Source organism: Ornithorhynchus anatinus, chromosome 6, assembly GCF_004115215.2.
Source record: "Ornithorhynchus anatinus isolate Pmale09 chromosome 6, mOrnAna1.pri.v4, whole genome shotgun sequence".
In the NCBI taxonomy this organism is placed as follows: domain Eukaryota; kingdom Metazoa; phylum Chordata; class Mammalia; order Monotremata; family Ornithorhynchidae; genus Ornithorhynchus; species Ornithorhynchus anatinus.
This window is the reverse complement of record NC_041733.1, coordinates 41,263,889-41,291,435: the sequence shown is the minus strand read 5'-3', so window position 1 is coordinate 41,291,435 and position 27,547 is coordinate 41,263,889. Positions and strand designations below refer to the sequence as shown.

The 27,547-nt window shown below is 43.9% G+C and overlaps 1 protein-coding gene across 5 annotated transcripts in view; it reads left to right on the top strand.

The window, feature by feature from the left end:
- Nucleotides 1-27,547, top strand: part of ACSL4 (acyl-CoA synthetase long chain family member 4) — a 70,489-nt gene that overhangs the window by 13,263 nt on the left and 29,679 nt on the right. For 3 of the 5 annotated variants that reach the window (XM_029067319.2, XM_029067317.2, XM_029067318.2), the window contains one exon: nt 25,562-25,612. The gene's annotated coding sequence lies outside the window, so the exon portion shown is untranslated. Of the gene's footprint in view, nt 1-13,552; nt 13,722-25,561; nt 25,613-27,547 lie in introns of those variants that run through there. The other 2 variants (XM_007666534.4, XM_001507786.6) reach the window with 2 other exon arrangements.

The following is a 27,547-nucleotide window of genomic DNA, read 5'->3' as shown; positions in this document are numbered from 1 at the left end:
CAAGCCGTAGGAGTGAATGAATTCACCAAGGGAATGAGTAGTGAGTGAGTGTATTCTTTCCACTAAGGCTAATCAATTAATCAGTAACTTCTGTCTCCCTGTAATCAATTCCTCAGTGCTATTTCTTGGTCCTGAAGTGTCAGGACCAAGACTAAGCCATCAAGTTTGACCGGAGACTCCATCACTGTCCTATTTTTCCATATTTCTGTACAGCTTCATTAGAAAGTTTATAGGTGCGCTTTCTGACAGATGGGGGAAAACCAAGAGGTGCAGCAGATTAATTGACTTGCCTAGTGTCACCCAGCATGCCTCGGGCAGAATTAGGAATCATACAGATTAACCTCCTCTCCATTATTTTCGTTATAATGCTGATTTGGGGGAGTGGGTTTGCACTCATGGCTACCTATACCACTTGGGAGTTGAACGAGTCCCACAGTCTACAATTTAAGCACTTATTTCATTCATCTATCCATCTTTCCACTGCCACTTTCCTGTCACTCCAGATAGCGCCCTATCCTCCCTCTCTCACAAGTCCATGACCTTGGCATTATCCTTGATTCATCACTCTCGCCCAGCCCACCCATTTAATCACAAAATCCCGTCAGCTCTACCATCACAACATTGCTAGAATCTGCCCTTTCTTCTCCATTCAAGTGCTCCGATGCTGATCCAAGCAGTTACCATTTCCTGCTTGACCACCGCCCTCGGCCCCCTCGCTGACCTCCCTTCATCCCGTCTCTACCCGCTCCAGTCCATATTTCACCCTGGATCATTTTTCTGGGAGTTGGGGGCCAGGGAGGGAGCTTAGTCCATATCTTCCCCATGCCTCAAAAACCTCCAGTGGTTGCCTATCCAATTCTGCATTAACAGAAACTCTTCACCATCAGCCTTAAGGCACATAACTGGCTCTCTCCCTCCCATCGTAACTTCACTTATATCCCACTAAAGCCCAATCCACACATTCCTCTAACAACAATGTATTCACTATACCTCGATCTCATCTATCCCTCCACCAGCCCCTTATCCAGGGTTTCCCTCAGACCTGGAGCTTCCCTCTCCCTTCATATCCAACAGTCTATCACTCTCCCCATCTTCAAAGCCCTCCTAAAATCGTACTTCCTCCAAGAGGCCTTCCCAGACTCAGCCCTCCCTTCTGGGTTGACTATGGACTTGGCTGGATACCCCTAAAGTACTTTCATGCCTACTCCATCCCCAGAGCACTTACATAAATTTTCTTCTACTCTGTTATTTCTCCTTTTCTTAAACTATTTGAATGTCTTTCTCACCCTGTAGACTGTAATTTTGTGGGCAGGAATTGCATCTACCAACTTTGTTGTACTTTTTCAAGCACTTAGTACAATGTTCTGCCCTCCATAAATACTATTGATTGATCATTTTCACTTATGAATAATTTTTTTTGTCTGTCTTACGTATTAGGTTATTAAAATCCTTGGACAGGGATTATATCTCTTGACTCTATTGTAGTCCCCCAGCAGTTAGCACAGTATTTTGTGCATAGTAAGGGCTCAAATACTTTTGATAGACCGTTTTTTTCCGTAAAAAAATAACAAACACCTCAAATATTGTCCTGACAGAGTTGAGTTTCAGCTGTATCTTTGGACAACTGCAGAATTTGAAGTAACTCATTCCCCCTGGCAAATGGTTAATCCTTAGCAGAAAAAGAACAACAATTCCTAACTTTGCAAGATTTAATTTCATAATCAAGATGGCAGATTTCAAAGTTAAGAATCTCTGGTCTTAAAAGAAAAGAGTTACAGTTTATTTTCTATTACGTCTGTAGAGTTCTCTTCACACTGCCTACATGATCTGCCATATGTTGTTTCTTGTTTGCGCCTTTTTTTTTTGCCTTAGCTAATATTTGACTGCCTCCGGGATATCTATCCAGTCTTGCTGCATGAGCATCTGCACTAAATTATTCTCCACACAGTGGGATCCAGGAGTTTTTCATGACAGCAACACACTGGGAGACTTTGGATTAGATTCTGGATTTGCCAGGGCAGGTGACTCGTCTGCCCGGCGACAGGGGTGGAGATTGAGGTGCGTGGGGGACTCTGCCTGACTTGTTTGTTCCACAGCCAGTTGAAGGTGGCTCTTATGACCTTGGTTTAGAGGTCAATCAACAGACAAGGCTTCCTTTGCACCCCACCTCTGATCCTTCTCCAAGAGTAGGATCGGGGAGCAAGGATGGTGGGCTAGTGCCCATCCTCTGACTGTACCCGAGCCCCTCTCCCCTGCTCCCAGTCCCCAACAGGATCATCAACTGCAGAGTCTGTAGGCGTAGGGTGGTTAGATGTGGGGGTGGGCTTTGCTATATCTGTTTCCCCAGGTCTTTGCCTCCACTCTTCCCTCTGGGAGCTAGAGGCCTAGGGTCCAGGATGCTGGGGGAAATCTGGAGGATTTAGCGGGAAAGGGATGGGACAAGAATCAGACTTAATAATAATAATTGTGGTATTTAAGTGCTTACTAAGTGCCAGGCACTGTACTAAGCTCTGGAATAGGTACCAGCATGGCTTGGTGGAAAGAGCCCTGGCTTGAGAGTCAGAGGACATGGGTTCTAATCCCAGCTCTGCCACTTGTCTGCTGTGTGACCTCGGGCAAACTGCTTAACTTCTCTGTGCCTCATTTACCTCATCTGTAAAATGGGGATTAAAACTGTGAGCCCCACATGGGACAACCTGATTACCTTGTATCCACCCCAGTGCTTAGAACAGTACTCAGCACATAGTAAGCGCTTAACAAATACCATCATCATTATTATTATTACCAGATAATCAGGTTGGACACAGTCCCTGCCCCCACATTAGGCTTGTATTCTTAAACCCCATTTTCCAGGTGAGGGTATTGAGGCCCAGGGAAATGACTTGTCCAAGGTCACACAGGAGACACGTGGCGGAGCGGGGATTAGAACCCAGGTCCTTCTGACTCCCAGGCCCATGCTGTTTCCAGTAGGCCATGCTGCTGCTTGGTCTGTCCCAGCCCTCGTCCATCCTCCACCCTTGTAAGTGCCCTCTCCCTGACATTCCAAGTGGCTCAGCTACTTTGTTTCTGGCTCTGGAGGTAAACTGACAGTCACCTATCCCTGCAGTTAATCTATAGGAGTCCTGTGTCTCTTTGGAGCGGTCACAACTCTGACAGGTTTAGGGCTCATGGGTTAAACTGACTGGATTTTTTAAATTTTTTTTTGGCCAGGCTTCTGGTAACTAGCCCTTCTTTGGATCCAGGCCTTGGTAAAATGACCTATTTCTTCATTGCCTGTGATCATGTTATGGGCAGGAAATGTCTGCTAATTCTGTTCTATTCTCCCAAGTGCTTAGTAGAACGCGCTGCACATAGTAAACACTCACTAAGTACCATTGATTCAATTCAATAGTATTTATTGAGCACTTACTTTGTGCAGAGCAGTGTACTTAGCGCTTGGAATGTACAATTCGGCAACATATAGAGACAATCCCTGCCAAATGACGGGTTCACAGTCTAATCGGGGATTAATCATAAGGATCAGGAATTCCACAAATTAACTCCAACAGTCAGAGTGGCCTAGTGGATAGAGCATGGTCTGGAACTCAGGAAGGCCTGGGTTCTTAACCCGGTGCCACTGCTTGTCTGCTGTGTGACCTTGTGAAGGCACTTAACTTTCCTGTGCCTCAGTTCTCTCATTTGTAAATTGGGGATTAAGACTGTGAACACTATATGGGACAGAGACTATGTCCAACCTAATTATCCTTGTATGTACCCCAGAATTTAGAATAGTGCCTGGCACATAGAAAGTGCTTAACGAGTATCACACATTATTATTATTATTTGATATTTGAAATATATAAATTCTTCTTTCCTAACTCTTGCCTGTTTCAACTTGGAACAGCAAAGAGATGCCGATAAAGTATTAGTTGTCTTGGACTAGAACTTCCTTGGGTTTTGGGTTTTTTTATTTGTTTCCAATTGAATTCAACATTGGTAGAATGTGATTCTGGCTGGATAATGAGTCAATTCTAGATCTTTTGAAAATTAAGCCCGTTGTTCTTGCCAGACGATTTCTAAATATAAAGGTGCCATAACCTTATGTTTGTGGTTGTGTGTTCATACCGTACATATTTAGAAAAGGAGGCTGAAAAATAACTGGCTTAACCTCACCGAACGCCAGCTTTTGCCCTCTGACTTCCCAAGACAACCTGTAAAAACTTCAGAGCAGGCAAATAATCAGTTTTCAGATAGATCTGAGAAACCGTTGCAGAGAAGCAGCAACTGAAGGATTGTAGGTAGCACTTTCAAGGAGAGAGTTTCTGATATGAGGATTTTGATGCGTCAAATATCCTCCTCTCATTAAGTCACGGCCAACATGTTCAAGGAGCAACAATTTACCACTGGGGCTTCAATTTTACTTGTGGAAGCTAAGCCACCACTCCCTCGCATGTGAAAAGAGACCAATCCTCATCTTATCTACTTGTAGCAGTTGTAGCTTTTGGACAAATGTCAAGGATTCCCGAGAGAGGTTCAAATTAATGTGGCCTCGTTTGAAGGTGATGTTTATACAGAGATTATGGCTGGATTTCTTCAGAGTTTGCAGAATGTCATATGAGCATATGTCAAGTATTTATCAACCTCAGATTTTGTGTGATATTTGTCACATGGGATAGATTCAAGGCTGCAAATGCACATTATTTTTTAAGTTGCTATTTGGGGTCGCATTCTGAAGTCTTTCGTGTCTTGAAACGATCTAATCTTTTGTACCAGTCAATTCTTGAAGGATGTAAACCTTCAGATGTCCAAATCAGACACTTCATTGTGGGTAAAATGTTTGCCCATTCTTGACATTTGATAGAGTACAGCAGTTTATACATAATTTATCTAAACTGGACATTGCTATGGTTTGTCCCGGAAAATATACTTGATTCCTTTTCTAGGAGAGCATGAAGGTGATGGTAAGATGAAGTTTTGAAGGCTCTGAGGCACAGCCAAAGAAGAGCGATGGGTCATGGTTAAATGTGGATTTATTTGGTGCTGGAAAACAATCAGTCACTCATATTTATTAAAAGGGACCAAATGGCTGAGAATCCAGTGGACTCTGGGATCAACAGTTTTCAAGCCTAGCTTCCTTTCTTAGCTTTCACATCCTCTGTGAAGTCATCTGTATTAACCTTCTCTTTCAATTACTTGAGTAATCCCTCTCAAAATGAGATCTGTGGATCATAAAACACCAACCCGCCAATTTTCTCGGTTGAACTGACACTGAAGTCCAGTACTGCTGGGCAGATTTGTGTGGATGTGTCAGGAATGTAGGCGTGAATGTCAGCTTCGAGTGTTTGGGGTCTAAAACGGCCAAGTGCAAAGGTCACCAGACTCCACCCTGCTTCGGGTCCCCCCCAGTCTGTTGATCTGTAAATTGGGCAGAACTCAGTTGAAGTGTTGGCAGTTGGCCTAGTGAAGGTGAGTCCCATCCAGTGGCCGGCTCCCTCCCAGACATAATCAGGCTTGCGGGACTTTGAATGAAATATGGCATGGCCATGGGAAAGTTTGAGGCCTGTGTAGCCTGAGCCTCAACATTCATTCATTTAGTCTTTTTATGGTATTTAATAAGTGCTTACTATGTGCCAGGCCCTGAACTAAGTGCTGGGGAAGATAAGCAGCGTGGCCTAGTGTAAAGAGCCTGGGCTTGGGAGTCAGAGGTCGTGGGTTCTATTCCTGGCCTCCGCCACTTGTCTTCTATGTGACCTCAAGCAAGTCACTTCACTTCTGTGCCTGTTACTTCATCTGTAATATGGTGATTAAGACTGTGAGCCCCATTTGGGACAACTTGATTACCTTGTACCTATCCCAGTGCTTAGAACAGTGCACATAGTAAGCACTTAACAAATACCATCGTCGTTATTATTACTATTCTTATTACAAGCTAATCTGGTCAGACACAGTCCCTGTCCCACATGGGCCTCACAGTCTTCATCCCCATTTTATAGATGAGGTCACTGAGGCACAGTGAAGTTAAGTGATTTGCCCCAGGTCACACAGCAGACAACTGGCGGAGCCAGGATTAGAACCCAGGTCCCTCTGAATCCAGGCCCGTGCTCTGCCGACTAGGCCACACTGCTTCTCCTTACTGTGATGATGTTGGTATTTGTTAAGCGCTTACTATGTGCCGAGCACTGTTCTAAGCGCTGGGGTAGACACAGGGGAATCAGGTTGTCCCACGTGGGGCTCACAGGCTTCATCCCCATTTTACAGATGAGGGAACTGAGGCACCGAGAAGTGAAGTGACTTGCCCAAAGTCACACAGCTGACAAGTGGCCGAGCCGGGATTCGAACCCATGACCTCTGACTCCAAAGCCTGTGCTCTTTCCGCCGAGCCACGCTGCTTCTCTACTGTGTGCCGAACACTGTACTAAGTGCTGGGGAGAGTACAGTATTACAATTATCAGACACATTCCCTGCCCGCAACGAGCTTCCAGTTGAGGTACTGGGAGCACTAGGATCTAAGTGGATGCCATCTGGATTGGTATGTCCTCTTCTCCCTCCCCCCACCATTCCCAAATCACTCCCAATCCCCTGTTGTGGGCAGGGGGTGGGAAACCTCCCATATCCTCCCTTCTTCTATAGACTCGTACTAGGGAATGCTTCTCTGGCAGCATGCATCTCTCTGGACAGGACACACCATGCTGATTAGGGGCACATTAACTGTAACAGTGGTTTTCTTTCACACGAGATTTGTCTGGAAGATAATAATAATAATGTTGGTATTTGTTAAGCACTCATTATGTGTCAAGCACTATGCACTCGTGCACCTCTCCCCCCCACCCCTACGTTATTGGAGAAAGGAGGGAACACATGAGCCGACCCAGATTGGAGTCATCTCACGTACCCACAGCCTTCCTCACTGTAGACAGAGAACATGCCCGTTATATTGTTGTACCATACTCTCCCAATCGCTCAGTCCAGTGCTCTGCACACAGTAAAGCACTTGATAAATATAATTGACTCCCCAGATGAGTTTGTAGCCACTCTCTTTCCTCATCAGTTTGGTGGTGGTGTTAGGGTCACTGTCTGGCAGCCAGTTGGGCAGCAGCGTGGTGTAGTGGATAGAGCGTGGGCCTGGGAGTCAGGAGGTTGTGGGTTCTAATCCCGGCCCTGCCACTTGTTTGCTGCGTGACCTTGGAAAAGTCACTTCACTTCTGTGCCTGTTTTCTCATCTGTAAAACGGGAATGAATACCGTGAGCCCCATGCAGGACAGGGATTGTGTCCATCTCGATTTGCTGGCACACAGTAGCGCTTAACAAATGCCAGAATTATTATTAGTCCTGGATGGGATCAACCCAGCACGTGCAGGTCCTTTCCTTGCAAGACTAAGAAGAACTTGCTTGCTTGTCCACGGAGCAAGGAGGAGGTGGAGAATGGAGTGATTTTTGTAGAAGAAGACAGAGGCCAGGGTTACAGCAGGGAGGAAGTCAAGATAAAAGACAGGGTGGGCATAAGGAAGGAAGGAACAGAGATATGCTGCAGTTTTTTCCAGAAAGTAATGCTGCCATGACCTCACTTCTGGTGATCCGTGAGATGACTTGTTAAAGAAGCCACTATCTAACCAACAGTTACTTCCACAGAAATTGTAGACGGAGTTTCCGAGAGTTACGAGAAGCAGCGTGGCTCAGTGGAAAGAGCACGGGCTTTGGAGTCAGGGCTCATGAGTTCGAATCCCAGCCCTGCCACTTGTCGGCTGTGTGACTGTGGGCAAGTCACTTAACTTCTCTGTGCCTCAGTTCCCTCATCTGTAAAATGGGGATTAAGACTGTGAGCCCCACGTGGGACAACCTGATTCCCCTATGTCTACCCCAGCGCTTAGAACAGTGCTTGGCACATAGTATGCACTTAACAAATACCAACATTATTATTATTACTATTATTAGTTTCCGAGGAAGGTGGTGTGATGGTTCTAAGAGTGTATATACGGGTTGCATTAAGAAGTTTGGGAAATTTTCCTTGGGTAAGACTTGTAGAAAAGGAGGCTTTCAGATCAGATAATAAAAACCTGGCTACATTAAAGCTCAGAAAGGTCACAATTTTAAAAAAAAATTAGAGAGAACAATTAGTTTGCACTTGTACACTTCCAGTAAATAGTTTTGAAAATGCATCCTTGATGATTTTTTAATGTGCTTGTGGTACAAAATTCAGTAACATTTCACATTTAGAAAAAGATTCTTCCAGCTTCATTCCATTGTATGAGGAAGCAACATCACCTAGGGGAAGAAACACAGGCCTCAGAGATGGAGGGCCTGGGTTCTATTTCCGGCTTCACCACTTGCCTGTCGTGTGACCCTGAGCAAGTCACATAACTTTGCTATGCCGCACTTACTTTGTAAAATTGGGAATTCATCTTGGACTCTCTTGTTGGCATGGATTCTTTCTGTCTTCCAAATCTGATAACTGCTGGTCCTAAAACTGAACTCATCAAGGGCATTTTTCAAACTTCTATTTGCCCGTGTACTTTGCTGTGCAAAAAGTATAAACTGTATACCCACCTCCTGTCCTCCGCAAGGAGAGATATAGATGTAGTCCTTTATGTTTGAAAGTGATATTTCCCAGGAATGTTGGTTTATTTGAAATACACCCATTACAAGCAATAGTATTTATCGAGCACATTGTGCAGAGCACTGTGCTAAGAGCTTGAGAGAGTGCAGTATAATAGGCACATTCCCTGCCCACAACAAGCTTACAGTCTAAAGGGGGAGATGAACATTAATATAAATAAATTACAGGTGTGAATATAAGTGATGTGGGGCAGGGAGAGGGGGATGAATAAAGGGAGCAAGTCAGGGTGACACAAAAGGGAGTGGAAGAAAAGGAAAAGAGAGCTTAGGGAAGGCCTCATGGAGGAGATGGGCCGCCAATAAGGCTTTGAAGGGGTTGGAGAGTAATTGTCGGATAAGGAGAGGGAGGGTATTCTGGGCCAGAGGCAGGACGTGGGTATGAAATTGGCGGCAAGATAGATGAAGTGGAGCTACACTGAGTAGGTTGGCATTAGAGGAGCGAAGTGTACGGGCTGGGTTATAGGAGAGTAGGGAGGGGAGGTAGGAGGGGGAAAGGTAATTGACTGCTTTAAAGCAAGTGTATTTGGAAGAATATTGAATGGGGCCAGAAGTGCTGTGAACATCAGATGAATTGCTAGAAAAAAAAACATTTAAATTTTGTCAAATTCAGAACTTACGCACCCTGATGTCTGTACTCGGCCACCTATTCAAATTTGGGACCACAATTTTGATTAAAAAATTTTTTAAAGCCCAAATCTTTAAATGCAGATTTTCTTAGATTTGAATTTTGTTTGCAGTGAAACTCATCCTTTGGGTTTGTTCATCACTTAAGTCAGATTGACTTTAATTTGAAATGCGTATTCATTAGTTGACTATTAGAGGCTTTGCATATTCATGTGCCATACTTATCCTGACAATCTTTTAAAATTTTTGTATCTCTTCTGCTTCTGTAAAGGAAGAAAGGAAGCTGTGGTGAATTAAATATTCTTTGGCATATTTATGGGGAAAGAGGGGAAAATCTTCTCATCTCTTGCCCTCTAGCAGGGGTGGTCAGAGAGCTGTACTAAGTGCCTCGGAGAATACAATATAACAATAAAGACACATTTCCTCTCTACAACGGAGCTTACAGTCTGGGGGGAGACAGACTTTAATAGAATAAATTTCAGATATTTTCATTAGTACTGTGGGACTAGGAAGGGGAAGTGAATAAAGGGAGCAAGCCGATGCAGAAGGGCGAGGGAGAAGAGGAAAGGAGGGCTTAGTCAGAAAAGATATCTTGGAGATGTGCTTTATAGTCACAGATTGCAGGATGCTTCTGAACTAGATGCTTATGTCAATGGGTGGACTGACGACTGGGAGCTCCCAGCAATTCTGTCTGAATTCTGTCATCACTGGCCTTGGCAGGGAAACTTCAGGTAAAATCAGTCTGGTTCCTATCTGGGGCTGGGCCAGAGGGATGAGGTGAACAAAAACAGAACCCAGCAAGAACGTATTGAAAAAGAGTAAAGAAAAGCTAAATGACAGGTCAAGAGGGCAAGAGCTGGGAAGCAGGGAGTTGGCTACAGGACACTGAAAGAACAGAAGGGATGCTATGAAAGCCTCAGAGGCTTAGAGAGATGGACAGGGGAATGTGAAGAAGGAGAATTGAGACAAGAACTCAGGAAGGGACCAGAGGATAAAAGGATTAGAAGGATAGGGCTACAGGGTCAGGGGCGAGGTGAGGGGGGTGATAGAGAAGAAACTGACAGGTAAATGGATGGAGGAGGAGACAGACAGATGGACGAATAAACCAAAGCAGAGTCCGGGCATTTAGGAGGTGTTTAGGAGAATGGTGGGAGAAGAGGAATTAGAGGATAGAAAGGGAAAGGATTACAAGGAGAAAAAAATATAGCATCCAACCTGATTGAAATAAGGGTAATGTGCTGTCATATTCTGGTGAAGATGTGAGCAATTAGTCGTAACTGTCAAATATGCTCCCTTTAAAAAATGTCTTTGATCCCTGCCTTTAGGCCTACTAGAGGTTATTTTGGGGCAGTTTCATAGATGCTTGCCTCTTCGTTCCAGGAAGTAAGATTACTTAATGACTCTTGCTTCACTATTTGCCCCTGTTGACGGCCTGTACAGGATCGAGCTAAACAAACTCGGCGAAAGGAAGTGATTCAACATCCCCCTACCTCCTACATTGTGCATCAGAGTCTGAAGTCAGATTTGTTCAAGAATATCACCGCCAGTTGAAATGTGCAATGTCACTTCATCGGGGTAGGAGTAGAAGTGTGAAGAAGAGCATGTCGCCCTCGGAACGCAATGTAAAATTCTTTGGAATTTATAGTTTCTTTAATAAAAAAGAACTTTTCATTGATTAATCCCCAAAGTCACAGGCAAATAATAAGAGATATGGTACCTATTTTTTGTTGTAGGATTACAAACCAGGGTGCAGCCAGTCTTCCATAACAAAGGGGTGGTGTTCTGTCACAACCCCAAGTTAAGGAAACCTCATGACGCACGGGACTGTCTGGTGATCTGCACCCAAACAGACCCACGTTCTCAGACACACATTCTCTAACAATGTTCCAGCTGGAACGTATAGCACAGAGACATGTCATGACAGAAGCGAAGGTCCTTAATAGTAACTAGTTAAGTGCGCTTTCCTTTTTGTTTTTTAATTTTAAGCTAAGGAAGTCAAGAAGTCTCGTTTTCCGACAATGGTTTACGAAATGGGCACAGTTTTGTCAGCTGCTTTTGAGGTTCCATGACCACAGACAGACTGCACCCACTTTCCCTGATCACTCTCTTGCAATGTGTGCCATGGGGCATAAGGGAATCTAGGGAAAGGGTGTGGATGACTCAAGGGAAATCATCATCTTTTTTAATGAAACAACTCAAGAGCATTTCCTGTGATTTTTTTTTTTCACCCCTCTTCTCCTTCCAACCTTAATATGAAGTTCCAGGAAATGTAGACAGCCCCAGTCTGACCTTGTACAGGTGAAGGCATCCTTGATTTTCCCCTTAAAGCACTCAGACCATCTTATTTACTGCGTGCAGAACACTATTCTAAGCACTTGGGAGAGTACAGTGTAACAGACACATTCCCTTAAGGGACCGTGCTTGACTTCCTTGGCCAGAACTGTTAATAGATTGTTCATTTCGCACATACGCACAAATACAGTCTAACTCAACAGCAGCGTCTTTGAGCTGAGAAGCAGAGTGGTTTAGTGGATAGAGCACCAGCTTGGGAGCCATAGAGACCTGGGTTCTGATCCCGGCTCCGCCACTTGTCTGCTGTGTGACTTTGGTCAAGTCACTGCAGTTGTCTTTGCCTCAGTTACCTCATTTGTAAAATGGGAATTAGGACAGTGAGCCCCATGTGGGACATGGACTGTATCCAACGTGATTATTTTGTGTCTATCCCAGTGCTTAGAACAGTGCCAGGCACACAATAGGCACTTGCCAAACTAACTCTCTTCCCCTCTTCAAAGCCCTACTGAGAGCTCACCTCCTCCAGGAGGCCTTCCCAGACTGAGGCCCCCCTTTCCCTCTGCTCCTCCTCCCCTCCCCATTCCCCCCTCTCCCACCCTCTGCTCTACCCACTTCCCCTCCGCACTGTGCCTATTTGTATACATTATTTATTACCCTATTAATTGTCTTAATGATGTGTATATCTCTATGATTCTATTTACCTTGATGATGTTGTTTTGTTTGTTTTGTTCTGTTTTGCTTTGCTGTCCGTTTCTCCCGTTTAGACTGTGAGCCTGTTAGTGGGCAGGGATTATCTCTCTCTGTGGCCGAATTGTCCATTCCAAGAGCTTAGTACAGTGCTCTACACATAGTAAGTGCTCAATAAATACTATTGAATGAATGAATGAACAAACACCATAACACCGCCCTCCCCCGCGCCCCCCCCCCCCCCCAACCCTATATGCAATTGATATCCTTTCCAGTTTGGGATCTCTTAAGAATAAAGTAGTATGTCAGTGAGAATATCAGCTGCTAAGGGAGACTAAGTACAATAGATGTAGGTGGGTAGATGGATGACTAGGCAGTGGTGAGATGGACCTATCCCAGTTTTTAAACCGACTCTTGACTAACTTGTGGTATTTTTCTTAAATTTAGAAGCAAAGATAAGGGCCGACGTAAAAGCATGAAATCAAATCTGTAGCAAAAGACTGTAATGCAAATCCTTTTAGAATCAGGAGGTGCCTCTAGGGAGGCTTCAAATCGCCTTGAAATAATAACCCAGTTTTAGTGAACTCATTGCTGTTAATTCAGAGTTCTTTGTCACTTTAGACTCCTGATTTTTCATGCTTATATTTTCATCTGTCCCAAGGGCACGGGCCTGAGAGTCAGAGGACGTGGGCTCTGTTCTCAGTTCTGCCTCTTAACATGGCAAGCCACTTAACTTCTCTGTGCCTCGATTTCCTAATTTGTAAAATGGGGTGAAGTACCTGATCTCCCTCCCACTTAAGCTAGGAGCCCCAGGTGAGACCTGATTATCTCGTATCTACCCCAGTATTTAGTACAGTACTTGGCACGTCATACGTTTTTAAGTACAATTATTATTGTAATTGTAAAAGTAATGCCATCATAGATTTAGAATGCATTTGTTTCAAGAAAGTTAAACCTGTTTGCATATATCATTTCATTAACTTTGACAATTTGGGAGGTAGAGAGGGTAGTTTTTACAGGAGGCAAAATTGAGGCATTTAATAGAAAGGTTGCTCAAAATCCCACAGCATGTATCTTGCAAACTGGGAAACAGAAGCGAGGTCTTTTTGGCTCCTGGTTTAGTACTTTTTTTTAATAAAGCCAGATTAGATTATTGAAGGCCTTTTTAAAAATTACAATGTAACAGTGCTGGGCTTTTTCCTCCAGGATTCTTCTTGCTCAGTGAATGCTCAGAGGGAGTGAATTTGTTCTCATATTTCACTGCCTTAGTCATTCACTCCTGTGCTTTCGTCAGCTTGGACTACTTTTCTTCTCAACCACTGCCCCCGTCCCCAGTGTTGTAAGATGTGCTTCTCGTAAAATACTGTTAAGTTGCACAAATTGTGGAAAGTTTTAGCTAGCATTTTGAACTTAAAATCATTTCCTTTTGGTCATCTGCTTGGTGGAAGAAGGTGTAGTTCTCGGACTTTTAAGATCAGTCTCATTCCTGTGTCCGCGGACTTCTTGGACTCAGAGACAGTGAACCGGTGAGTTAATTACATATATTTTTAGATCATGAGTACCCCCAGAGAACAGAGATTGGATCTAATTCCCACCTGTGTATTTTTATTTCCCAGTAATACAGTGCTTGCACCTAAGTTCTGTTACCACTATATGTTATTTGCTTTAGGTTCGTTTTTAAAAAAATCATGTTGCATAATTTGTATTTTTTGAGGCATAGATTTTAATATCAATCAATGGTAATGAGAACTTACTATACACAGAGCATAACAGAATTAGCAGACATAGTCCCTGCCCATAGCAAGCATACGGTCTCAAACTTTTAGAAAGTCTTAAACCATTATTAGTTTTCAAAAGAGGCTCATAAAATAATTTTGAGCTCTACGTTCAGTTCATCCAATAAGTACGATTCGAAGCAGCATGGCATAGTGGATGGAGCACGGGCCTGGGAGTCAGAAGATCATGGTTTCTAATCCCGGCTCCGCCACTTGTCTGCTGGGGGACCTTGGGCAAGTCACTTCACTTCTCTGGACCTCAGTTACCTCATCTGTAAACTGGGGATTGAGACTGTGAGGCCTAAGAGGAACAACCCGATTTACCTGGTATCTACCCCAGTGCTTAGAACAGTGCTTGGCACATAGAAAGCGCTTAACAAATACCAACATTAGTCTCTATCTGTTCCTAAATTGTACATTCCAAATGCTTAGTACAGTGCTTGGCACATAGGAAGCGCTCAATAAATACTATTGAATGAATGAATATTATTATTCGACAGAAAATATGTACGTTGGGCATAAGATCTTTAATGCCCCAAATTAATCTTATTTGGACGTTGATAGATGGCGGAGACTATTTTTATATATGTTCTGTTCTTTTACTGGGTGTTATTTTAGGAAACCAGGATTTTCAGGGGAAAGTAGTACCCAAGTAGCAGTACATGGAATATTCTACTCAGCCTTAACTGTAGTATACTGTGTTCTCTGTCAGGAAAGTTTCAGTGGACACAAAGACAGATTACCGAGGCCAAGTGCTACAATAACGACACTGCATGCAGTTTCTTTTCCCAAAAATGCTTGCCGTCAGTGGAACCTGTTGCTATAGAGAAGCAGCGTGGCTTAGTGGAAAGAGCCCGGGCTTGGGAGTCAGAGGTCGTGGGTTCTAATCCCAGCTCCGCCACTTGTCAGCTGTGTGACTTTAGTTAAGTCACTTCACTTCTCTGGGCCTCAGTTATCTCATCTGGAAAAATGGGGATGAAGACTGTGAGCCCCATGTTGGGCAACCGGATCACCTTGTATCCCCCTCCAGTGCTTAGAACAGTGCTTTGCACATAGTAAGCGCTTAACAAATACCATTATTATTATTATTATTATTATATACCTCTAGTTTGCTGAAGGAAGAAAGTCTATGTAGAAGCAGCATGGCCTACTGGATAGAGCCCGGCTTGGAAGTCAAAAAGACCTAGATTCTAATGCTGACTCTGCCTCTTGTCTGCTGTGTGACCTCGGGCAAGTCACCTAACTTCTGTGTCTGCTATCTCATCTGTAAAGTGGGGATTAAGATTGTGAGCCCCAAGTGGGACCAGAACTGTTTCCAACCCGATTTACTTGTATCTACCCCAGAATTTAGTACACTCAGTGGTATTTATTGAGTACTGTACTAAGCACCTGGAATGTACAGTTCGGCAACAGATAGAGACAATCCCTGTCCAATGATGGGCTTACAGTCTAAAAGTGCCTGGTGCATAGTAAGCACTTAAGAAATATCATTATTATCATTATTATTATACAACTTGGCTGAAGGACAGACTAAGGGAACCTTAACAAAAAGTACTTGCTGTCTCTGTTCAGACTAATCCCAATGAATGAATTTTAACATAGATAATGTGTCTAGTATGAATTAGCCTTGTTTCAAACCTAGTAGTGAAATCGTTTGGGGACACTAAACCTTTAACCATCAGGAAGCAATCTATGCAGCAGCTGTAGCTATGCAGTTTAAAGATCTGTTTTCCTAACCTTGAAAAGAGTAGTTTACGGATTACCAGAGAAACTTGGAGGTGAAGTTCCCCTCCTGAAGAGTTTTAGTATCTGGTTAAATCAGAAAATTGTCACCTAAAAGCTTTATAATGGACAATCCAAATTGAAATAACAATTACGTTTCTATGCATTTCTGTTGTTCCCTAAGAATGAAGGGAGAATGGAGAGTCTGGTATTTCCGGTAACAGAAACTGAGTTTTTATTTTCTCGGGATAACTTTTTTAATGTTATTTGATAAGCACTTACTATGTGCCAGATACTTTTCTAAGTGCTGGGATAGATACAAGCTAATCAGCTTGGTTACAGTCCATGTCCCACATGGGGCTCACAGTTTTAAACCCCATTTTACAGAGGGGGTAATTGAGGCCCAGAGAAGTGAAGCGACTTGCCCAAGGTCACGTAGCAGACAAGTGGTGGAATCGGGATTAGAACCCAGGCCCTTCTGTCTCCCAGGCCCGTGCTCTATTTGTTGGTAATAATAATAATGTTATTTGTTACTATATACTAAGCACTGAAGTAGATACAAGATACTCGGGTTGGGTACAGTCCCTCTCCCAAATGGGGCTTTCAATTTAAGTATAGGGAGGAGAAATGAATCCTCATTTTAGATGGGGAAACTGAGGCACAGGGAAGCTAGGTGACTTGCCACGGTCACCGAACAAACGAGTGGCCGAACAGCATGAGAACGAGATCCTCTGACTCCCAGGGCCGAGCTCTTTACATTAAGCCTCATTGCTCCGTAGCACCTCAGTGCCCCATTTTTTATGCAGATGTATTTTTGAGGTGAAAAGTTCAAAGGCCTAAATTCATTCATTCAATGGTATTTGTTGAGCACTTACTATGTGCAGAGCACTGTACTAAGCGCTTGGAATGTGCTATTCGGTAACTTATAGAGACAATCCCCGCCCAATGACGGGCTCACAGTCTAATTGGAACATCTCTACTTAAGTTTAGTTCACTAACCACTGAGCAGGTTATCTTATTTTCAAGAATGTCTGTAAAGAATTACATATATCATTTTTAAAGGTTTTCAAGGAAGACAGTTGAAATAAGGCATTTTATAAAAAATTTGAAACCAGAATATACAAACTTTTCCTTTTCAAATGGGTTCATTCTAAAAGTGTGATTATAAAAATACTCAAAAAAGTATCCAGTCATTTCTGAAGTTATCAGTAACAGCTCTCAAACTGTAGACAGGCTGAAGGATACTGTATAATTTCCTCTTAGATTTTTATATAAGTATCTAGTGTGTGAGGGCATCATTCGGATTCAAAAAGATGCTACTGATGGTGAGAGTCTATCCGTGCGTAGGCGAGTCTGGCTTCTTAAGACAAACGTCACGGACTGTCCCTTCCACTGTGTGGGCCCAAAGAACTGCATGTGCTCGTCTGTTACTTTTGCTGTCCTCACTGTCTGGTGCCTTATTCATTTCTCTCTCTGTCTCGGTCTTTTCAATCTCTGTTGGGGAGGATTTGTACTCGCCAAAGCCCAGGCTAATCGGTCCACTCCTGGTTTCTCTCAGCAAGCCACCAGGTGGACCACGTGTCCTGCCCCAAACCCAGAAGAGGTACTGTCTTTTCTGTGTGCTCACGGACATATTCCCTTGTATGCATCCCCACCCAAGCCCACCATTGCACACAAAAACCCACCCAGTTCGCCCATAATACATGGTTTTGTTATGGGTTCTGGCGAGATGTTGTTAAAGGATTAGGGTACGTTCTTCCTGCACCAGGTGACTCTCTGATTGGCATTCGGTTGCAGGGTTAGAAGAAATGATTGTACACAGTCATTCCACAACGGTCAAGGCACATGTACCAATGCACAAGTTTTCCTTAATGCAGGATCCATCATCCTCAAATTTTATGAAATCACAGCTCCTCCAGGAGGCCTTCACCAATTCATTCAATAGTATTGAGCCCTTACTGTGTGCAGAGCACTGTACTAAGCACTTGGGAGAGTACAATGTTTCAATAACAGACATTCCTTGCCCACAATCTGCTTACAGTCTAGAGGAGGAGACAGACATCAATATAAATGAATTATATATATGTACATAAGTGCTATGGGGCTGGATGAGGGGGATGAAAAAAGGGAGCAAGTCAGGGCAGTGCAGAAGGGAATGGGAGAAGAGGAAAGGAGGGTTTAGTCAGGGAGGGCCTCTTGGAGGAGATGGGCCTTCAGTAAGACTTTGAAGTAGGGGAGAAATTCTGTTGGAATTTCAAAACTCCCCAGGTTATATTCCCCAAATGCTCCTTATCACCTAAGCAATAAATGCTCAGTTTCCTATAACCATTATGTGCATATCTTCTATACCTATTACTTCCTCCTAAAATTTAATTCATTTCTATGTCTGTCTCCCCGGCTAGATTGTGAACTCCTTAAAGCTAAGGATTTTGTTACTAATTCTAGTGTGTACTCCCAGGCAATCATTATTGACTGATTTGATTAAGAGTACAGTGAAATCTTTAGGACGTAAAAGAGCTACCTATTTTAAAGATCACGCTGTGGGGTGACACGCCAGCTCATCCAGAAAAAAATCTTTTTATGATGAAATGCTTAAATGCTGCTGATTGATAATTGTTCATTTCTATTAATATACACTTCACTTAGCTAATGAATGATTATATATGATATTTATCCAAACATTTTAGTTGGATAAATCTGGTGCACCATGGCAGTTTCTCCTTTGGCTTTGTTGTAAAATGTAATGAGAGGTCTGGTGTCTTCATATCACCTGATGCTGGGCTGATTTTCTGTTTGTCTTTTTAATCATGGTGCATGCTATTTCCTTTATCATAGAGATGTGGTCCTAGTGTCGCCTCACCTTAATAATAATAACTGTGGTATTTGTTAAGCGTTTACTATGTGCCAAGCACTGACATGGTAATCAGGTTGTCCCATGTGGGGTTCACAGTCTTAGTCCCCATTTTACAGATGAGGTAACTGAGGCACAGAGAAATTAAGTGACTTGCCCAAAGTCACACAACTGATAAGTGGTGGAGCAGGGATTAGAACCCACAACCTCTGACTCCCACACCTGGGCTCTTGCCACTAAGCTACACTGCTTCTCAACCAAACTTACTGTCCAAGGGCAGTCTCTGGATTTTCCCCTGCTGCAGAAGTCTCCCATTTGTTCTTCCTGGGTGGGTTTTTTTGTTTTATTTTGTTTTTTGTTTCTGAGGTACTTGTTAGGCACTTATGTGCCAGGCACTGTAAGTCTGGGATAGGTACAAGGTAATCAGGTTGGACACGGTCCATGGCCTTCGTGGGGCTCACAGTCTTAAATTCCTCATCTTACAGATGAGGTCACTGAGGCCCAGAGAAGCGAAGTGATTTGCCCAAGGTCACACAGCAGCAGACAAGTGGTGGAGCTGGGATCAGAACCCAGATCCTTCTTACTCCCAGGCCCATGCTCTATCCATTATGCTGTTTCTCGGGTGTTCCTGCAAAGGCCAAATTGTGACCTTTCAACCATTTTTGTAATAAGCTGGTGAAACACTTGTCCATTGTGACATTTCTACCCGATCCAATGATATTAGAGAAATCAGCTTGGGGACCAAAGCAAGAGGAGGATTATCTCTCATGAAGGAGCCATCTGGCCACTTGCCTACCTAGTGATACATTTTTGTGTGTACAGCATAGCATTGACTATACTGCTCACCTCGTGATGCCGTTCTTAATGGGTGTATTTGGCATGGAGAGTCTGAGGGGTCACTTGCCCCATCCTTTTCATGAGCTTCAGATCTCAGTTCTAGGCTCATAAGAGTTAAGACTGCTTTTTGTGCCTAAGTGAGTTCAGTCTTTAGATGCTAAGGACAGACTGAAGCTGTGTCATGCTAGTGACATTTCTGACAGATTGCTATCAAAGCTTCACTAGCTGACTTCAGGAAGAACACCGGAAAAACACTCTCTTGGGGAACCTAATCTTCACTTGAGGGCAAAACCAGAGATGAACAAATGGTTTCATCTTTGAAGTCAACCCCGAAATACAAAAGGCTGCCTGATATTTCTCTGAAAAAAGGGTAACCAAATTTTCCGGGAGTGTTCCACAGAAATTCTTCCAGTTGCTGTGCCTGGAAGGCAAATTGGGTAATTTGCTTTCCCTTACAATAGTCCTTTTACTTTGAATCATTTTGGCCCTTACGATTATTCTTCGATAAATGGTATTTATTGTGCATCTACTGTGTAAAGAGCACTGTCTGAGCACTTGGGAGAATGCAGGAGAATTAGAAGACATTCTCCCTGCCCTCAAGGAGTTTACCCTCTAGCAGGGGAGACAGGCATTAAGTAAAAGAGAAGATTGTGTCACGAGGATGATTTTTATTTCATCCAATAGTATTTGTTGAGCCCTTACTGGGTACAAAGCACTGTACTAAATGCTGGGCAAGACTAGAATAAAGGATGAAGGAGATTTCAACCCTGGTTATTGGGGGCTAACACAATGAACTGGGGGCTGGGACCTTGGCTTCAGGCACACAAAGAAGCATCGAATACATAAAGATGAAATGTCAGTCAATCTTATTTTTTGGCCATTTACCGTGTGCAGAACAGTGCTGGGCAGAAGCGCTTAGGAGAGTACGATAGACACATTCCCAGCCCACAGTGATCTTACAGTCTAGAGGGTGCGGTGGGTCTGGGAGTGGAAATAAATGAAAGCAAATCAAGGTCGTGCAGAAGGGAGTGGGGGAAGAGGAAAGGAGGGCTTAGTCAGGGAAGGCCCCTCGCAGGGGATGAGCCTTCAGTAAGGCTTTCAAGGCGGGGGAGAGTAATTCTATTGGATATGATGAGGGAAGGGTGTTACAGAGCAGAGGGAGAACGTGGGCGACAAGGAAAACAAGAAATACACCAACCCTACAGTTGAAGGAGCTATTTTTTTCATCAACCAGGTTTCTCCAGAGTCCCACGGCGAACGGCTGAAGCCCTCCCCCACCCCTCCAACGTTCTCCTTGGGGTTCTATGATGTGTACAGCCTATAATGCCACAGCTTGAGTCGGTTGGGCCCTGAGCCCCAGGATATCTTTGTGGGGAGAGTGGTAAGAGTCCGAGGCATTGAGGTACAGAGGTCTGGGACGCAAACTGGTTGACCCCCTTTGCTGTTGCCTGTGACGTGGTCAACGTGATTCTCCCAGCACTGGAAACATTATTAAACACGTTTCCCCACTCCTCAAAAACCCTGAAGAGCTACTCCTCTCCAGAAGTAGAAAGTGCTGATGGTCGGATTTATGGCACTCCAGCAGCTGTCTCCCTCTTGCTTATCCCCTCTCTTCTTCCTCTACACCCCAGCTCACATGCTTCGTTCCTCTTGAGCCCACCTAATCACTGGGCCTCATTCTCAACTCTCCCACTTTAGACCCCTTGTCAACTCGCTTCTTCCTGTCTGGAGCTTTCTTTCCCTTTAAATCAGGCAGCCCACAGCTCTTCTCCCCTCTTTAAACCACTTCTGAAATCACATTTCTTCCAGGAGGCAGTCCCTAATTAATTATTCTTCCACAGTCACATTGCTTCCAATTAGCCCTTCAGCACTTCTGGGCCACCTATACATTTACTATCCTCTTCCTGCTTGTTCTCCAGAGAAGCAGCATGGCCTAGTGGTTAGAGCACTAGCTCGGGAGTAAAAAGGACCTGTGCTCTAGTCCCAGCTCCGCTGTTTGTCTGCTTTGTGATCCTAAGCACTTCTCTGTGGCCCAGTTCCCTCATCTCTAAAATGGGGTTTCAAACTGTGAGCCCTATGAGGGACAGGGACTATGTCCAACCCGATTAGCTTGTATCAACCCCAGCATTTAGAACAGTGCCTGGCACATAGAAAGTGTTTAAAAAATACCACAATTATTATTATCCAGTAGCCCTCCTATACATATTGACTTACACTACTATTTAAGCCCTTATCCAGTAAGCGATCCATGATACCCTTCTCTTCTATCTCTAAATTTTTGTGTTTGCCCCTTTTCTTCCTCCGCCTCACTCCCTGCACATCCCTGGCCCTAGGCACTGCTGAAGATTGCAGATCATGGAGGAGTGATAATTTATTGCATCCCTTTTGCTTCACTGCTTTATTTTAGAAACTACAGCCTGGAGTGTCGTCCAGTAAGCTTGATGATATGTGGGTGATAGCAGCCATGGTTTGTAGGCCTAGGGTAATTTTGGTTGACTCATTGACGCCACAGCTGTCTTTGGGTGGTCTACTTCAATATGGATTGTGCACTTCCAAATGACGGGAGCTAGGGGTGGGGTCCATTCCCAACATCCCCAGGGGTTCCTTTCAACTAGAAAAGCAGTGCAGCTTGGAGGAAAAGGAATGGGCATGGGAGTCAGAGGAACTGGGTTCTAATCCTGGCTCCGCCACTTGCCTGCTGCGTGACCTTGGGTGAGTCATGTAACTTCTCCATGCCTAGGTTTCCTCATCTGTATAACGTGGATGCTATACCTGTTCTCCTTGGCTCTCAGACTCTGAGCCTCGGATAGGACGGGGACCAGGTCCAATCTGCTTATCTTGTATCTTCCTCCTCGCTTAATACAGTGCTGGGCACTTAGTAAGCGCTTAACAGGTATCACTCTTATTTGTGGTGTTCCAAGGTATCAGTATAGAACCAAGGCTGTCTTTGATTTACTCCTGAACCTATTAGGACAAATACCTCCACAAACCCTCAAGATAGAGGCACAGATAGCCCTTTTAGACTGTGAGCCCGATGTTGGGCAGAGATTGTCTCTATCTGTTGCCGAATTGTACATTCCAAGCACTTAGTACAGTGCTCTTCACATAGTAAGCGCTCAATAAATACGATTGAATGAATGCTGGAATCCCACAAGAGTCCCGGGGAATGCTGATGCCATCGCAGTGTTTAGTGTGCCCCTTTTTCTGGCAGACCAGGGGAGCAAATTCACAGGCTTCATAAATGAATTGGTCTTAAGTTTTCCTACAGCCTCTGCCATTGTTCACCACAGTCAGCATTACGGATAGAAACAGAGTGGCCTCGCAGAAAGGGCACAGGCCTGGAAATCAGAGGATGTGCATTCTAATCCCAGCTCTACCACTTGTTTGCTTTAGGACAAGTCACTTCACTTCTTTGTGATTCCTCATCTGTAAAATGGGGATCAAATGGTCCTCATCTGTACAATGAGGATGAAATACCCATTCTCCCTCCTTCTTAAACTGGTGAGCCCACTGAGGGGCAGGGACTGTGTCCAACCAGAGTACCTTCTATCTACCCCAGCACCTAATGCCTTGTTCGGGACATAGTGAGCGCTTAACAAATACCTCCTCTGTTATTACTCCACCCTAATCCTCCTTGACCTTTCAGCTGCCTTTGACACTGTTGATCACCCCCCTTCTCCTTGAAACGTCATCCAACTTTGGCTTCACTGTCCTCTCCTGGCCACTCATTCTCAATCTTTTGTGGGCTCTTCTCTGCCTCCCACCTCCTAACTGTGGGAGTCCTTCGAGCTTCAGTTCTGGGTCCCTTTCTAGTCTCCACCTCCACCCACTCACTTGGAGAACTCATTTGCTCCTTTCGCTTCAACTAACATCTCTTCGTAGATGATTCCCAAATCTATGCCTCCAGACCTAATATCTGTCTTTCTCTGCAGTCTTGCGTTTGGTCCTGCCTTCAGCAGAAAAGAAAGCAGCGTGGCTTAGTGGATAGAGCACCGGCCTGGGAGTCAGAAGGCCCTGGATTCTAATCCCGGCTCTGCCTCGTGTCTGCTGTGTGATCTTGGGCAACTCACTTGACTTCTTCGTGCCTCAGTTACCTCATCTGTAAAATGGGGATGAGTGTGAGCCCCATGTGAGACAGGGACTGTGTCCAACCTTGTATCTACCCCAGTGCTTAGAACAGAGCTTGGCACGTAAGAAGCACTTAAAAGGTATGATAATTGTTATCATTATTATTATTGAGGACATCTCTATCTGGATGTCCTGCTGACACCTCAAACTTAACATGTCCAAACCAGAACTCCCTATCTTCCCCACACCCCCGTGTCCCCCCTGACTTTCCTGTCACTGTAGGCATCACCACAAGCCTGTCTCACAAGCCCGTAACATTGGCATTATCCTCGACTCATCTGTCTCATTCAGCCCACATATTCAGTCTGTTATTGTACTCTCCTAAATGCTTAGAAGAATGTTCTGCCCACAGTAAACACTCAGTAAATACCATCCATTGATTTGTTACCAAATCCTTTCAGTCCAACCTTCACAACGTCATTAAAATCCCCCCTGTCGTCTCCACCCAAACTGCTACCACGTTAATCCAAACACTTATCCTGTCCGGTCTCGGTTACTACATCAGCCTCCTTGCTGACCTCCCTGCTTCCTGTCTGTCCAAACTTCACTCTGCTGCACGGATCATTTGTTTCTACAAAACCATGTGGTCCATGTTTCCCCACTCCTCCGGAACCCCCAGGGGTTGCCCATCCACCTCCGCGTCAAACAGAAACTCCTCACTTTAGGATTGAAGGCACTCAGTCACCTTGCCCCTTTCTACCCCACCTCGCTGTTTTCTTACTGCAGCCCAGTCCACACACTTCGCCCCTCTGATGCCAGCCTGTTCACTCTGCCTCAGTTTCGCCTATCTCACTGTCCCTCGCCCATTTCCTGCATCTTGCCCTGAGCAGTGTTCTCTCACCCTCCCCATGCCCCCCAACAACCTTCGTATCCAACAGACTCTCACCCTTCCCCACCTTAAAAGCCGTTTTGAAGGTACTTCTCCAAGAGGCCTTCCCTGCTAGACCCTCATTTCCTCTTCTCCTACTCCTTTCTGCCTCTACCTAGCACTTGGATCTAATAATAATGTTGGTATTTGTTAAGCACTTACTATATGCAGAGCACTGTTCTAAGCCCTGGGGTAGATACAGGGTAATCAGGTTGTCCCACGTGAGGCTCACAGTCTTAATCCCCATTATACAGATGCGGTAACTGTGGCACAGAGAAGTTAAGTGACTTTCCCGCAGTCACACAGCTGACAATTGGCAGAGCTGGGATTCGAACCCATGACCTCTGACTCTGAATAAAGGATCTGTACCCTTTCTTCACCCCTCCCTCAGCCCACAGCACTGATGTACATATCCATAATTTACATTAATGTCTATCTCCCTTTCTAGACTGTAAGATGGTTGTGGGCTGAGAATGTATCTGCCAACTCTGTTATATTGTACTCTCCCAAGCACTTAGTATGGTCCTCTACACACAGTAAGGGCTCAATAAATATGATTGAGTCATTATTAATATTTATAAATGTCCTGCTCATCACCTTTTGGGACTTTTTAGCCATTTGAATTATAAATGTTTTTGGACAAAAATGTAATATCAGTGTTTTAATTTTTATTATTTTTGTTTGGAGTAATCAGAGTCTTTGTTTTTCTGTTGGCTCACATACAGACACTTCTCCTAAACATAGAGATTGCATTCTTGCCAAACTTTGTATTAAGGCAAATTCATGTTGGAGTAGTCACTGTGTGTGATGCTGTCTACAAACAATGTTTTCCAATACTGTGGCGTGCTGTTTCTAAATAGGCTTACGATGTTGGACAAAAGTTCCCTGACTTCCTATGGGGGAAGCCTAGGTAGGCATTGAAGTGAAAACACATGATACAGCGAGAAGGAGTGTTCGTTATCCACAAACTGATCTTGTTCCTAAACAACATTTTCTATAACCCATTTGCAAGTTGAGGCCTTTGGCCTGAAATAGCTTCTCACGTGCCTTTTCAGGACAGCACTGATGTGAATCTGGAAAAGAGCCTTGATGCATTTAAATGCCGTTAATAATTCAAATCTGTGTTTTTCTCAAAAGCCGTGAACATCTGTATCCAGGCTTATGAGTTTTGTCATTTTGTTCCAGGTTGAACCAAAGGAAGAAGCTCAAAGGTGTCCCAATTAAAATCAAAGGCCTGTAAGTACTGTGCCATTTTCTATTTTCCGGTGTTTTTATCATCTAAATTTGGAATTTGTAAGCATTTAAATAAAGGTGCATTCATTAATGGGATTTTTGCGAAAACCCGCTTCTCTCTTTGAAGAGGTAAAAAAATGTCTACTGATAGCCCTATTTGTTAAAGTTGTAGGATCTTAAAAGAGAATGATATGCACAATAAATTGTTCTTTCTCTTCTTCCAAAGATGAGTAGGTAAAGTGACTGATTTTATTGTGAAAATGTTAATTACAATAATAAGCCTTATTGTTATTATTGGCAATAATAATGACATGTATTAAGTACTTACTATGTGCTGAACGCTGGGGTAGATAGATACGAGGTAATTAAATCGGATACAGTCCAAGTTCCAAAGAGGACTCGGTCTATTTTAACAGGGGCTCAGGGAGGTTAACTGACCTGTCCAAGGTCACAGAGGCCAGTGGGGGCACTGAGATGCGAATCTACAGTCCCAAGCTCTTTCTGCTTGGCCACACTACCTCCCATAGATCTGGACTTCCTTATCAAAAAGTATCTAATCTAGGCCTTCTCTTCCATGAGGTTGTGTCTCAGATTCAGCTCGCAATGGTACCCTGAAAATGGATGATCTAGATCATGCCTAGGCTTAAGGATAACTTTAAAATGATACAAACTCTTTGAAAGGCAGCCATTTAAAGACCTTTCCAAACTTAGATCTTCAAACCATTTGAAAAATTGGAATCTTAAGTAACAATTCAAGATTTAAAGGGTTTTTTCCTTAGGCCAGGCCTTATAGGAATTCTTCATAGGGATTTCAGATGTGTTTAGTTGTGGTAAACTCTTAAATAGCTCAGACTCTATTGTATCTGTATAGTAACCTAACCACTGCCTTTGGCCCGAAGAAGGTGTGTATAGGGAGGGGTGTGTGTGTATGGTGTATTTGTGTGTGCATTTATTTATATGTGGGTGGGTCTGTATGAGTGAATGGTGACAATTCTTAAGTTGGCAACAAAACTTCAGTGACCTCCGTAATATTTTTTTAAATGTCAGGATTGAACAATGTGGGCTTTTGCTCAACCTCTAAGGATGTCACTGGGGTAATCTGAGCCAAGAAGAATGATGAAGTCCCTGGCCCAAGCAAGGCGGGTATTAGGGAGTTCCTAAATTTCGGCACGGGATTTTCCTGAAGTAGGGGAGTACAGGGTAAGTACCAACAGGCAGCCAGCACTTCTGTCCTCTTCAAGAGGAAAGATGGTTGTGCTTCTTGTGGCAGTTATAGTGAGCTTTCTCTCATCCTTCAACTCTGGCAAGGAATACTACTTCTTACTAATAATAGCCTTTATAAAATAACTACTATGTCCCCAGGACTGCAGTAGATATACAGTACTACTAAAATCAATCTGTGGTATTTGGGGATTTATAAGGTGCAGAATACTGTACTAAGCACTTGGAAAAGTATATTACAACAGAGTTGGTAGGTATGTTCCCTGCTCACAAGGAGACAGTCGAGAAGATCAAATATAGTCAAAGAAAAAATGCAAATGAAGCAGAGTGGCCTGATGGAGTCAGGAGGATCTGGGTTCTAATTCTGGCTCCGCTTGTGTACTGCTTGACCTAGGCAAGTCACTTTGCTTCTCTGTGTCTCAGTTACCTCATCTGTGAAATGGGGATTGACTGTGAGCCCTCTGTGGGACATGGACTCTGTCCAAAATCACTATCATATATCTACCCCAGGGCTTAGTACAGTGCCTGGCACGTAGTAAGAGCTTAACCAATACCATAAAATATATATATATGTGTATATATATATATACAGGCCCTGTCCACACGAAGCTAACAGCCGAAGTGGTAGGGAGAGCAGTTGTCTCATCCCCATCTTATAGATGAGGAAACTGAGGCACACAGTTTAAGGAACTTGCTCAAAGTCACCCAGCAGGCCAG